The sequence below is a fragment of the Macaca mulatta genome, chromosome 17 (assembly GCF_049350105.2).
Source record: "Macaca mulatta isolate MMU2019108-1 chromosome 17, T2T-MMU8v2.0, whole genome shotgun sequence".
Taxonomy (NCBI): domain Eukaryota; kingdom Metazoa; phylum Chordata; class Mammalia; order Primates; family Cercopithecidae; genus Macaca; species Macaca mulatta.
This window is the reverse complement of record NC_133422.1, coordinates 64,625,908-64,640,001: the sequence shown is the minus strand read 5'-3', so window position 1 is coordinate 64,640,001 and position 14,094 is coordinate 64,625,908. Positions and strand designations below refer to the sequence as shown.

General features: G+C 33.9%; 1 protein-coding gene and 1 pseudogene across 1 annotated transcript in view; both read left to right on the top strand.

The window, feature by feature from the left end:
* Positions 1–14,094, top strand: part of KLHL1 (kelch like family member 1) — a 438,469-nt gene that overhangs the window by 134,361 nt on the left and 290,014 nt on the right.
* On the top strand, positions 1,509–1,611 carry LOC114673647 (small nucleolar RNA U3; annotated as a pseudogene).

Here is a 14,094-nt window from a genome sequence, read left to right as displayed (position 1 = left end):
ACCAAACACTCAAATCGGAAAATGTATTTACATTTCCTCAATGTAAAATGCATTTACATTGAGGAAATTCATCATGGTTGTTTCCATTGAACATAATGAATGAAGAAATTATTTACCTAGGTATTGCAGTATTTGGGGAACAAATTAAATAATAAGGCATCCAGTTGAGAAAGGTGGAGTCCATTACTACTTCTAGGCCTGAAGGGAGAAGGGGAAGAAATAATATACCTGGAATTCACAGTCAGCATGGCAACATGAGTGACTGTGCTGCACGGACTAGCTCTTGGAGGAATATATGAAGGGAAAGTGCCATATGAGTAAGGGAATAGGAAAAATAATACACCGACCTCTTTTTCATTCTTCATTGTTCAGACATGTGTCTAGAGTCCTGAGCTAAAGAATCCAGGAGTGACCAACCTGGAGATTCATTCCTTATCTATGAGGAACCCCATCCAATCCCATGGAATGCAGGCTGTACAGGGGATGAAGGCCCTACCTTTGGAGTTAAATGAAAGTTGCCAGGTGGAGATTATTAGGTGAAGAGTGCTAAGCGAAAATGCTATGTAAACTGCATGCTGTTTACAAGCATTGGTGGTTCTGCTATATATCTCCCTGCCACTGGACTATTCTTGCTTGTAAGTTCCCCTCGATAAACCCTATATCATTCATTGATTCTCAGTCTCTTCTTCAGCCTCTAGAACATAGTGTTATTCCTATTGAAGTCAATAGGGATCCAACATGACATTCATTCAATATAAGATTGAAAAAGTATATATGTATATATAGGCAAATAAATAGTGGTAGTTGCCACTAAAAATAGGTCTGCTAATGACAGTTTAATTTTTTTCTGAGATAATTTGCTCATCAATATTATTTTAAAATTTCAGCTGAGTTACTGACACTCTAAGAAAGATATGTGTTTTTTTTCGCCTCTGCAGCAAATGTATATAGAGAGTAAAAAAATAAAAACATATTATCTCATATTGACTATATGCCTGTCTTCACTAATTTAAGTAATTCATTTTATATCGTATTTTGTGAGTTGTCTTTCAATGACATATTGGATCAAAGGAAGAACTTTAGTATAAGAATAAGGTAGTCTAAATGTAGTTCTTGGTTCAGCCTTTCACTAATAATATTCCTTTAGCTGGTTTATTTTATTATTTTTATTATTATTATTATTATACTTTAAGTTCTAGGGTACATGTGCACAACGTGCAGGTTTGTTACATATGTATATATGCACCATGTTGGTGTGCTGCACCCATTAGCTCGTCATTTGCATTAGGTATATCTCCTAATTCTATCCCTCCCCACTTCCCCTACCCCACGACAGGGCCCGGTGTGTGATGTTCCCCTTCCTGTGTCCGAGCGTTCTCACTGTTCAATTCCCATCTATGAGTGAGAACATGCAGTGTTTGGTTTTCTGTTCTTGCTATAGTTTACTGAGAATTATGGTTTCCAGCTGCATCCATGTCCCTACAAAGGATATAAACTCATCCTTTTTTAAGACTATACTTTCAGGGATCATTTCTATAGTTTGTTATTAGCTGGTTTCTTTACCTTTTGGAATGATCAAGTAAAATAAGGAAAGATAAAGGATCAATCTGTATCCAGAAGTATTGACTTGAATTCCAGACTAATTATTTTCTAGTTTTATGGTCTCATATGATTTTTTTTTTGGTCTTTTGAGTTTTGGTCTCCTCATCTACAAAGTAGATTGTGGTAACATCAACCATCCACTTATACTCTAAATCTAGCTGAGGCACATATTTCTCCACACAGGTCTCTTTCTATTTACACAATCTGTGTACAAATTCAGGTGGTTCAGCTTCCTTTATTGATTCAGAGCCCAAATTATTATATTATGTCAGCACTTACCAGTTAGTTCTTATGTTTCTCTTTCGATCTTTCATTCCTAGAATGTCAGCCCTGAGAGTAGGCACTCAATACATTTGTGGTGAATTAAACCGAACGGATTATTAGAAAAAAAATGAAACAGATATTTAAATTATAAAATAACATAAATTTAAAATAATTTAGTAAAATGAAGTGTTTCAGTAGATTTCAAAGTTTCTGGCCAGGACATATATTAATATTCTATGTCAGTGATTCTCAAACTTGAGCATCCAACAGAAACTTCTAGAGGGCTTGATTCAGTAGGTCTGAGGTGGTGCCTAGTACTTTGCATTCCTAGCAAGTTCACAGGTAATGTTGATGCTCAAGGACAACTTCAAGAACTATAGCTTTAATATTAACAAAATGGAAAGTACATTTTGTGCAGAAGTGGGTAAAATAATTTAAAGTAATCTGTATATAAGACCTTATTCTTTATAATGATAAATTCTCCTATCATGTTTACCTCTGGCTCTCACCTGAGTGACTTCATAGAATGAGTTGAGGAGGACTCTCTCCACCTCAAATTTTTTGGAATAGCTTTAGTAGGAATGTTCCTCTTTGCACATCTGGTAGAATTTGGCTATGAATCCATCTGGTCCCAGGATTTTTTTTTTTTTTTTTTTTTTTTGGTTGGTAGGCTATTTATTACTGACTCAATTTCAGAGCTCATTATTGGTCTGTTCAGGGATTCAGTCAATGCATATGTCCAGGAGTTTATCCATTTTTTCTACCTTTTCTAGTTTGTGTGCATATAGATGTTCATAGTAGTCTTTAATGGTTATTTATATTTATTGGGGTCAGTACTAATGTCTCTTGTGTCATTTCTGATTGTGTTTATTTAGATCTTCTCTCTTTTGTTCTTTATTAGTCTAGCTAGCAATTTGTTGTTGTTGTCATTGTTTTCAAAGAACCAACCAACTCCTAGATCTGTTCTTTTGTATGCTTTTTATTTCGTGTGTGTGTGTATGTGTGTGTGTGTTTGTGTGTGTCTATATTCTTCAATTCAGCTCTGATTTGGGTTGTTTCTTGTCTTCTGCTAGCCTTTGGGTTGGGTTGCTCTTGTTTTTGTAGTTCTCCAAGTTGTGATGTTACGTTGTTAATTTGAGATCTTTCTAACTTTTACATATGGGTGCTTAGTGTTATAAATTTTCCTATTAACAATGCCTTAGCTGTGTCCCAGAGATTCTAGTATATTGTATCTTTATTCTCATTACTTTCAAATAACTTCTTCATTTCTGTTTTAATTTCCTAATTTACTCAAGAATCTTTCAGAAGCATGTTGTTTAATATCCATGTAATTGTATGACTTTGAGCAATTTTCTTGACTTTCATTTCTATTTTAATGTCCTATGGTCTGAGAGAGTGGTTGGTATGATTTCAGTTTTTTTGAGTTTGTTGAGGGTTGTTTTACGTCCAATTGCATGGTTGACTTTAGAGCATGTACCATGTGGCAACAAAAGGCATATATTCTGTCATCTTTGAGTGGAGAGTTCTGGAGATGTTTATTAGGTACATTTTGTCAATTGTTGAGTTCAGGTCCTGAATCTCTTTGTTCATTTTCTGCCTCAGTGATCTGTTTAACACTGTCAGTGGGGTGTTGAAGTCTCCCATCATTAGTATGTGTGAATCTAAGACTCTATGAACTTGTTTTGTGAATCACTGCTCCTGTTAGGTCTTCTTGTTCAACTGAACTCTTTACCATTATGTAATGCCCTTCTGTGCCTTGTTTGAGCTTTGTTGGTTTAAAGACTTTTGTGTTTGAAATTAGGATTAGGACTCCTTTTTTTTTTTTCTGTTTTCCATTTGCTTAGTAGATTATTCTTCATCCCTTTATTTTGAGACTATGCATGTCATTGCAGATGAGATGGGTCTCTTCAAGAGAGCATACCCTTGGCTCTTGCTTTTATATCCAGCTTGCCACTCTTTGCCTTTTAATTGGAACATTTATCCCATTTACATTCAAGGGTAGTATTGATATGTGTGGATTTTATCCAGGCATTGTGTTGTTAGCTGGTTATTATGCAGACTTCCCTGTGTAGTTGCTTTATAAGGTCACTGTCTGTGTACTTAAATGTGTTTCATAGTGACTGGTAATGGTCTTTCCATATTTAGTGCTGCTTTCAGGAGCTCTTGTAAGGCAATTCTGTTGGTAGCAAATTCCCTCAGCATTTGCTTGTCTATAAAGGATCTTATTTATCCTTTGCTTATGAAGCTTAGTTTAGCCAGATATGAAATTATTAGTTGGAATTTATTTTCTTTAAGAATGTTGAATATAGGCCTCAAATCTCCTCCTCTAGCTTGTAGGGTTTCTGCTGACTGAGTAGTCAGTCAAGAGAAAGAAGTAAAAGGCATCCAAATAGGAAGTGAGGAAGTCAAACTATCCATTTGCAAATTACATGTTTCGATATCTAGAAAAACCCATAGACTCTGTCTCAAAGTTCCTTGAGCTTATAAGCAACTTCAGCAAAGCTTCAGAATACAAAATCAATACACAAAAATCAGTAGCATTCCTATACACTAATAGCACCCATGCCAAGAGTCAAATTAGGAAGGCTATCTCATTCACAGTTGCCAATAAAATACCTAGAAATACAGCTAACCGGGGTGGTGAAAGATCTCTACAATGAGAATTACAAAACACTCCTCAAAGAAATCATAAATTACATAAACAAATGGAAGAATATTTCATATCCTTGAATAAGAAGAATCAATATTATTAAAAAAGCCATACTGTCCAAACCAATTTATAGATTCGATGCTATTCCCATCAAACTACCAATGATATTCTTCACAGAACTAAAAAAACTAATTGTCAAGTTCATGTGGAACCAAGGAGCCCAAATATCGAAAACTATCCTAAGCAAAAAGAACAAACTAGAGGAATCATGCTGCCTGACTTCAAGCTGTACTACAATGCTATAGTAAGCAAAACAACATGGTACTAGTACAAAAAGAGACATATAGACCAATGGAACAGAATAGAGCCATGAAATAAAGCCACATACCTACAACCATGATTTTTCACAAAGATGACAAAAACAAGCAAAGTGAAAAGGACTCCCTATTCAATGAACGGTGCTGGGATAACTGGATAGCTACATGCAGAAAACTGACACTGGGCCCCTTCCTTACACTATATACAAAAACCATCTCAAGATGGATTAAAGACTTAAATGTAAAGCATAAAGCTATAAAAATTCTGAAAGATAACCTAGAAAATACTCTTTTGGACACAGAAACTCTCATGATTAAAATGCTAAAAGCAATTTCAACAAAAGCAAAAACTGACAAATGAGATCTAATTAAACAGCCTCTGCACAGCAAAAGAAGCTATCAACAAAACAAACAACCTACAGAATTGGAGAAAATATTTGCAAATTATACATCTGACAAAAGGACAAAAGCTCTAATATCCACAATCTATAAGGAACATAAACACACATGCAAAAAGCAAACAACACCATTAAAAAGTGGACAAAGACATGAAGACACTTTTCAAAGGAAGACATACTTGCAGCCAATACCCTTATGAAAAAATGTTCAACATCACTAATCATTAGAAAAATACTAATAAAAATCACAATGAGATATTATCTCACACCAATCAAAATGGCTATTACTAAAAAGTCAAAAAATAACACATGCTAGCCAGGTTGCAGAGGAAAGGGAATGCTTATACTCTACTGGTGAGGAGTGTAAATTACTTCATCCATTGTAGAAGACAGTGTGGTGATGCCTCAAATAACTAAAAACTGAACTCCCATTCAATCCAGCAATTCCACTACTGAGTACATACCCAAAGGAATATGAATTATTCTACCATAAAAACACATGTATGCATATGCTTATTTCAGCACTATTCACAATAGCAAAGACATGGAGGCAACCTAAATGCCTAATGACCATAGGCTGGTTAAAGACAATGTGGTACAGACACGCCATGAAATACTATGCAACCCTAAAAAAGAAAGAGATTATGTCCTTGAAGGAACATGGATGGAACTGTAGGCCATTATTCTTAGCAAACTAACACAGAAAGAGAAAACCAAACACCACCACCACACAGTCTCACTTATAAGTAGGAGCTAAGTAATGCGAACACATGGACAGAAACAGAACAACAGACACTGGGGCCAACTTGAGGGTGTAGGGTGGGAGGAAGGAAAGGTTCCACTCCCCACACACAAAAAAATGCTATTTAGTATTATGCTTGTACCTGGGTTACAAAATAACCTGTACACAAAACCCACGAGTCACAAGTTCACCTCTATAACCTGACCATGTACCACTGAAACTAAAATAAAAAATAAATTTAAAAAAAAGAAAATTGAAATAAAACACAGTCTTTGCACTTGTTTGTAAGTAGCAGTTTATTCTACTTAATGTATCTTTTCATAGTAAATTTTATTTTAGTTCCATTATTCTGAAACTTTTGTATTAAGGATACCTATACATGTATAAATATCTATATGTATATTACCCATATTATTATAGCTATTTATGTTTCTATTTTTATCTGTATATTTTACTCTAAGAGTCATTCATATACATTTCAAAGAGAATCAAAACAAATCTTTAGTGTAAAAAATCACGACAGTTGTTATCATTAGGTACAACAATGGAAAAGTGTTATTTAGTAGTCCTTCTTTCATTCCTTCCGACCTTCTTTACTTCCACTGTCCCTCCTTCCCTCTTTCCCTTTAATCCACCCTCCCTTCCTTTTCACTTCCTTTTTTCTTTCCTTTGACCTAGATTAAAGTTACTTAAATGTTTCTTTTTTGTGATACTTCACCGGGAAAGCAGAAAAAAGCTGATTTTTATTGAATAGCTGAAAATATAAAGGATATTAAGTTCATTTGTAATTTTCAGTATCCGTTTTGAGGTTCTACTGAGTTTATCTCTCCAAAGTGATTGCTAGAAGAAAATAGTTTTCTTTTGTTATTGCATCAGAGAATGTATAGAGCAATACTCATAGCTCAAAGAGTTTCTGCCTTAGAAAGAAAATAACTACTTTTTTTACTGTATTCTGGTTTATTTGAGAACAAAAGTAATACCATGGGTTTAATTAGTATTTTTATTGTAGTCAGAGATACGTTGCGAATGGCGAACTCAAATAGAGCAAATATGTTTCATTTCCGGCAAACACTAAGGTATTTTAAAGGAAATTGGTATTTTAGATGATATATAAGAAATATTTTATAATAATTTCAGATAGTTTGGTGTACAGCTATATTTGTATAAACATATATTTTATCTTGTTATTCATGATCTAAAAAAAGTACAGTTAATTTATCATAAAATATTATTTACTGTTGGATATCTAATACAAAGACTTCTTGCCTATTATGAAAATATCACTACTATAATAATCATTAAGTTAGAATCTCATCAATTTTGAATATTAATGTTTACAAATAATAAGTATGTCAGAAGTTTAGGTTATTAAACACATCAAGTATCTTAACATCACTTCAATTTCTTTTCCTTTGATTTCCTGTCCCCCCAACACTAAGTCATCTCTAAGAGTATAGAATTATGTAAGCAAAACTTTGGTAGGAAAAATATTTTTCTGAATATACATATTTGGATAACATTCAAAATATCTTACCAAACATCAACGTATCTTATTTTCATAATTGAACATTTTTTGGCAACATTCCATAAGAACAAAACAAGTAGCAGAATATAATTAGCATAGTTGTCTAAATTTATGGTAATTATATGTTGAAGTAAGAATAGTTTAATATCAACTATAGAGTGAGATTCACTTGACATTCAAATTTTTTTTTGTTGTTTTTAATTGATACATCGTAATTGTACATATTTCTGGAGTACGGTGTGATATTTCCATATATGTATACAACATGCAATGATAAAATAAGGACAATTAACATATCCATCACTTCAAACACTTGTCATTTCTTTGTGATGAGAACATTCAAAAACCTCTCTTCTTGCTATTTTGAAATATGCAATAAATTACTATTAACTTGGTCACCCTACTGCGCAACAGAACAACAGAACTTATTCCTCTGACTAACTTTGTATCAATTGATCAATCTCTTCCCATTCTCCTCTCCCGACATTCTCCTCATCCTCTGGTAACCACTATTCTACTCTTATATGACACCAACTTCTTTAGATTCTACACATGAGTGAGAACATAGTAACATTGATCCTTCAGTACTTGGTTTATTTTACTTAAAGTAATATCCTCCAGGAGATCCTATTACTATTACTAGTAATCACTATTACTATTAATCACTATTAGTAGTAATCACTATAACTATTAATCACTATTAATAGTAATTAGTATTACTAGTAATAAAGTAATATCCTGGAGCATATTACTTTAATAGTATTCCACACAATGAAATATTATTCATCAATAAAAAACAATGAAATTCTGTAATTTGCTACATGAATGACCCTGGAGGATATTACTTTAAATAAAAAAATATACACACACTTATATATACACACACACACAATGGAATACTATGTATACATATATACACACACATAAGATATATATATATAATATACATATATATATGTAATCACATTTTTGTTTATCCATTCAGACTTTGATGAACACTTAGGCTGATTAGCAATTTTGCCTATTGTTAATAGTGCTGTAATAAAATGGGGTTGCAGATATATTTTCAACGTACTCATCTCATTTCCTTTGGGCATATACCCTGTAGTGGAATTGCTGGATCATATGATAGTCTGTTTTTTCTTAAGAGTCTCCATACTGATCTATAATGGCTGTACTAATTTACATTCCCACCAATGTAATATAAGAGTTTCCCTTTCTTCATATTCTCACCAGTATTTGTTATAGTTCCTTTTTGATAACAACCATTCTAACAGTTATAAGGTGATATTTTATTGTGATTTTGATTTGCATTTATCTGATGATTAATGAAGTTGAGCATTTTTCATTTTTCTTCATATATCTATTGGCCATTTGCATGTCTTCTATTGAGAAATATCTATTCAGTTCTTTTGCCTATTTTAAATTCAGATTGGTTTTTTCTTTCTTTCTTTTCTTTTCTTTTTTTTTTTTTTTTTTTTTTTTTTTTTTTTTTTTGCTATTGACTTGCTTGAGTTTCTTATGTATTCTGAATGTTATCCCCTTGTCAGGTGCATAGTTTGCAAATATTTTCTCCCACACGGTAAGCTGTCTCTTCACTTTTTGATTGTTCTTTTCTTGTACAGAGGTTTTGTTGTTGTTGTTGTTGTTTGCTTGTTTGTTTGTTTGTTTTGAGATAGAGTCTTGCTCTGTCACTCAGTCTGGAGTGCAGTGGTGCAATCTCGGCTCACTTCAAACTCTGCCTCCTAGGTTCAAGTAATTCTCCCTGACTCAGCCTCCTGAGTAGCTGGTATTACAGGCACCCGCCACCATGCCCGGCTACTTTTTGTATTTTTTTTTAGTACAGACCAGGTTTCGCCATGTTGGCCAGGCTGGTCTTGAACTCCTGACCTTATGTGATCTGCCCACCTTGGCCTCCCAAAGTGCTGGGATTACAAGTGTGAGTCACCACGCCTGGCCTGCACAGAAGTTTTTAGGTTGATATAAACATGAAGTGGCATTGTTTGGGGTAATATTCGAGGTCCCTTGCCTCATGCCAAGGAAATCAAGTACATAGACACACATGGAGTCAAGTTTAGAGTGGAGGTTTAATAGGAAAATGAAAGAGAAAAGAGAATAACTGTCTCTCCTGAAGAGATAGAGGAGTGCCCAAGTGGGTCTTCCAGTTTGTGGTGAAATGCACAGGTTTTGTAGACTAGCTATAGGAGGCGGCATCTGATTTACATAGGGCCCAAAGATTGGTTGGGCCAGGTGTGACATTCACCTAGCTCAAAGAAGCTGGCTGCCCCACCCTAATCTTTTATTATGCAAATAGGTTTTCTATCTGGTAGGCATCATGTTGTCTGCTCCTTACTGTACACGTGGTTGGCAATGAAAACGGAAGATGGAGTTGCCATGTTGAACATGCCTGGCCTCTAGGTAGCCTTTTCCTGTTGTCATGGTTGCCAACATTCACCTGGGCAAGCTTCCAGCTTGCTTATCTATGTCTGCAGCTCGATTTTACAGGCTGCTTTTTTTCAGAAAAGAAATGATTTGGGGGCTGCTTTTTATCAAAAGGGAAACCTTACCAACAACATCCTTACCCTCACTATCTGCCTAAATAATTTCTTTCTAACTCCTATACCATTCCTGCTTGTCTATTTTTACATATATTTCCTGTGCTTTTGAGATCTCATCCAAAAAAGTCCTTGCCCAGACCAATGTCATGAACGATTTTCGCTATGTTTTCCTCCAGTAATGTTATAGTTTTAGGTCTTACATTTAAGACTTTGTCTATTTTTAGTTGATTTTAAGTAGTGAGAGATAGGGATGTTGTTTCACTCTTCTGCATGTGAATACCCGGTTTTCCAAGCATCATGTATTGTGGGATCTATGTGCCTTTATCAAAAATCAGTTGGCCATAAATGCATAGATTTATTTATTGGTTTTCTAGTCTGTTCGATTGGTCTATGTATCTATTTTTATGCCTGTACCATGCTGTGTTGGTTAATATTGCTTTGTAGCATAGCTCATTTTATTTATTTATTTTTGAAATACGGGCTTGCTGTGTCACCAAGGCTAGAGTGCAGTGATGTGAGTACAGGTCATTGCCGACTCTAACTCCTTGTCTCAAGTGACCCTCCTGCCATTGCTGCTGATGAAGATAGGATTGCAGGAGTTTATAGGAGTTTACCATCATACACAGCTTTTGTTTTCTTTTCTTCTTCTTCCTTTTTTTTTTTTTTCTTTTTTTTTTTTTTTTTTTGTAAAGAAGGGGTCTCACATTGTTGTCAGGCTGGTCTCAAACTCCTGGCTTCAAGAAATCTTCCTGCTTTGACCACCCAAAGTGCTAGGACTACAGGTGGGAACCACCACACCGAGCACAGTATATTTTAAAGTCAGGTAGTGTAACGCCTCCAGCTAGTTTATTTATTTATTTTTTTACTCAAAATGGCTTTGGATATTTGGGATCTTTTCCACATAAATTTCATACAAATTTCAAGATTGCTTTCAGCATTATTTGAAAAATGTCATTAGTAATTTGATAGTGATTTTATTGAATCTGCAGATCACTGGAGGTGGTATGAGCATTAAAATAATTATTATTCTAACTAATGAACATAGGATAACTTTTCATTTATTAATCTCCTCTTCAATTGCTTTCATCAGTATTTTGTAGTTTTCATTGTAGGAATCTTGCACCTTCTGTACTATCTTCATATTTAGGGTCTTTAAAATAGATGTTATAAATGTGATTACTTTATTGATTTCTTTTTCAGATAGTTTGCTGTTGAGTAATGATTTTTACATTTTGATTTTATATCTTGAAACTTTACTGAATTTATTTATTATTTCCAACACATTTTAGGTGGACTCTATAAGGTTTTCTACATATAAAATCATCATCTGCAAACACAGACAATTTAATTTTTCCCTTTTCAGTTTGAATATCCTTTCTTTTCATGCCTAAATGCTCTGGTGAGGATTTCCACTGTGAAAATTTTTATATCATCTTGCTAAATTGACCCCTGTATCATCATATAATGACCATCTTTGTATTGTCTTCCCTTTTGTCTTAAAGTCTATTTTATCTGATATAACTATTAGAGTTGGTCCTGTTTTTTTTCGGTTTCTAGTTTTATAAGTGTATCCATTCAGCTAATCCCTGTCTTTTAATTGAATAATTTAATTTATTTTCGTTAAAGGTAATTATGGACAGGGAAGAATTTACTACTGCCATTGTGCTTGTTGTTTTCTGGTTGCTTGGTAGATTCTTTCTTACTTTGTTCTCTCTTTCAGTCTTCCTTTGAGGTTAAGTGATTTTTCTCTAGTACTATGTTTTGATTTCTTGCTCTTTATTTATTATATTATTATTACTATTATTATTTTAGAGACGTAGTCTTGCTCTGTTGCCCCGGCTGGAGTGGAGTGGTGCAGTCTTGGTTCACTGCACCCTCCTTTTGGGTTCAAGCAATTCTCCTGTCTCAGTCTCCTAATTAGCTGGGACTACGGGCGCACGACACCACGCCTGGCTAATTTTTTAGTATTTTTAGCAGATACAGGGTTTCAGCGTGTTGCTCAGGCTGGTCTCAAACTCCTGAGCTCAGGTAATCTGCCCATCTTGGCCTCCCAAAGTACTAGCATTACAGGTGTGAGCCATCGCGCCCGGCCGCTTTTTATTGTTAATGTATCTATTATAGGCTTTTGCTTTTTAGTTACCATAAGGGTTACAAAATACACCTTATGATAACAAGTTATTTTAAACTGATAACAACTTAACTTTCATTGCAAAGTAAAGAAACAAGCAAAAACACTGTACACTTTATTCTCTCCCAACACTTAAAACTTTTTTGTCACTGTTCACATATTGATATTGCCTATTTCTGAAAAAAAAATAGTTATTATTTTAATAGTATCCTCTTTTAATCTTTTTATTCTAAAGATATATGTGGTTTATCTACCATAATTACAGTTTCAGAATCACAATCACGTTCACATTCTTTTGGTTTGAAGAACTCTTGCTAGCATTTTTTTAGATGTATTTTATTTTTATTTGGGGCACTTTTTGAACTTTGAATTTTTGAACTTTGAATTTTTTGTAAAAATGACTCCATGTTGTTTAAAATAGTGTGTGTCTGACACAAAATATGTGAGCATTTTTTAAACGGTAGAAAATGACAAATGTTCAATTTCCTACTACTCAGAAATATTTTTTAAAATTAAAATACATATATCTCTAATGCAAATATAATCCAAATATATATATATATATATATATATATATTGCCTGAAATACACACTAAATTTGCTGGACTCAAAAAAATAGTTAAATTTTTTCACTTAAATAAAGTCATCTTTTACTATATTCAGGTCTTTGCCTAAGAACTATGTATGTAAGAGTGATTTCTTTATCTGATATTGCAAAATGTTCTTTAAAATATTTTTTCTTGGCCTGGCATGGTGACTCACGCCTGTAATCCCAGCACTCTGGGAGGCCGAGGCAGGCAGATCACAAGGTCAGGAGATCAAGACCATCCTGGCTAACACGGTGAAACCCCATCTCTACTAAAAATACAAAAAAATTAGCCAGGCGTGGTGGTGGGCACCTGTAGTCCCAGCTACTCGGGAGACTGAGGCAGGAGAATGGCATAAATCGGGAAGTCAGAGCTTGCAGTGAACCGAGATCGCACCACTGCACTCCAGCCTGGGTGACACAGCAAGACTCCAACTCAAAAAAAAAGTATATATACACACACACTTATTGTAATATATATTATATAAAAATATTAATATATATATTATATATATTTTTGAGATGGAATCTGGTCATATATATATATATTTGACCCTTATATATATAGGGGTTAAAACAAAAGCTAACCCTTATCACTTAGAAAAAAAAAAAAAAAACTGCTTTCAAATGTATTTTGCCATTTTCGTTAATCTCTTAGTCACTCACATTAAAAAAGAAAAAAACAAAAAACAAAACAAAAAAAAAACTAGCCATCCAGAAATTCTTGTTTGCAATTAATATATCTTATGTATTTAAATGATTTTAAAAGTATTTTATTTACTATATTTAATGTAATCTTTAGTATTGTCATAATGGACAAAATTGTGCTGCCAGAGAAATAGAAGTATGTATGTATTCTGTTTACAGCAGTTATTTTACGTTTTGTTTCTCATGAGCTCTGGAAACTACTTAATATTCAAAAATTACAAATTACGCCACAAATATTTACTAAATCTGTGTGCCAGACATTCTGTTAGGTTTTGGGATATAAATTCTATTGCTTGTTTATTTAGAGGTAGCAATTCGAACAACACATTTGTGTGGTCTACGGAAACTAAAGCGAAAAGTAAACAAAAACACATAACAAACTTAAATTAGTATCTGACCAAAGTATCTTGTCATAAAATATTTTTATGCATTTATTCAACAAATAGTTGTTGAACTCCCAGAATGTTTGACATGGCAGAGATGTATTTAAACCTATATACTACATGTTACGGTAACCTCACCTCCCCTCCACCAAGCAGTAAGGATTGAGATAAGGATTTCCCCTCAGCACCACACAATATACTTATGTAACAAATGCACATATACCCCCAACTCT